The following is a 1,443-nucleotide window of genomic DNA, read 5'->3' as shown; positions in this document are numbered from 1 at the left end:
AACTCTTTTCAGCAGAGCTCTTTTCATATTCTTATGTCAGCGGAAGTGAAACAATATTAGGCTTCTCGTCTCCTGGGGGAAAATCACAATCAGCTTGATGAATTCAGATATGCATTTAAATCTTTGCTCACCCACAGAAAATCTTACATGACCACTGCTGCACCCATGATGCTGAAGAAGACAACTCATGTCAAACCCACATTTTTGTAGGAATTTCCCCTCACTCATCTGCCTTGCCCTCCTGTTCCACATCAGGAGCACAATCATTATTAATTACATTATTATCCCATCCTTCCTCCAAAGAGCTCAGGGTGCCTTGCCTGGTTAGTTGACACCCCCAATATATCCTCACAAGAGCCCTGTGAGGTAGGTTCAGTTAAAAGAGAATGACCGGCCACAGAGGTCTGTGGGAAGTCCGTAACAGTTTGGTATGGAAGGACCCAAAGAGAAAGCTTCATGGGTAAGCATGGTTTTGAACACAGGTTTTCCCAGTCCTATTCCATAGTGCTGAGACTAATGCAGACCCACCTTCCATTCACCTGTGTTTAGGAGATTCCTGCTGCTTTACAAGATGCTCAGACTTCACTAATTCCTGAATAACACCACAGAGCATACAGACTGAAGTGCATCTGGCCTGAAAATGCATAGCTTGCTTCTGGAACTGGGTATCCCCGAAAGGGCTACACAAATCAGCAGGCACTTTCCTCCCAGTAGGAGTCTCCTGGCCTCGGCTGGATGGATCAGCAATTCCCTTCTCCAGAGAAGAGTAATGGCTTGATCTTTGCTCCAGGAGTCTGGAGCGTGTTCCTTCTGTGTGCATGTGAAGCCCAGAAGGATTCTTGTGAAGGAATCTGGCAGTCTGAGAGTGGAGGCACAGGACTCGAGGAAGCCCCAGGGCAAAAGCTGTATGATCCAGGCTTCCAGGACACCATTCATCCCAACAGACTGAAGCAGGCTGACTCGGTAGTACTGTACAGCGATTAATAGCAAAACTCAGCATTTATGGAGTGCTTTTCATGTTCAAAGCTCTTTACAAACATTAGCTAATTACTCTGTCTATTAAATGCTACTTTTAAATGACTGTGGATCAAAGCAAGACCTCGTGGGTGGGCCCAGCTCCTATTCAAAGGCACAGTGAGATTTTCCTGGGCCTTGGTCTCTCAAAGTGCTTGCTTGGGTTTTCGCTATGAAACCGTTACACACTCCCCACTTCCCTGAGCGGAGAGAAGTTCCAGAGACAGGTTTTGCCTGCCCTTGGAAGAGAAATCACAGCAGAATTAATGTGATTTTTGTTGTATTTGTTTTATTTCAACATATACAAGTTGGGCATCAAAGGGGGGCAAGCAGCATGTGCACTCTTGGCAAGCAGTAGATTTTTCAACTCCACCACAGAGTCCCAGAGAGAGATCCTGCATCCCAAGGCTTCCTCCCTCCCCCCTTTCT

The sequence above is a fragment of the Tiliqua scincoides genome, chromosome 7 (assembly GCF_035046505.1).
Source record: "Tiliqua scincoides isolate rTilSci1 chromosome 7, rTilSci1.hap2, whole genome shotgun sequence".
Lineage (NCBI taxonomy): Eukaryota > Metazoa > Chordata > Lepidosauria > Squamata > Scincidae > Tiliqua > Tiliqua scincoides.
Note: the sequence above shows the minus strand (reverse complement) of the source record.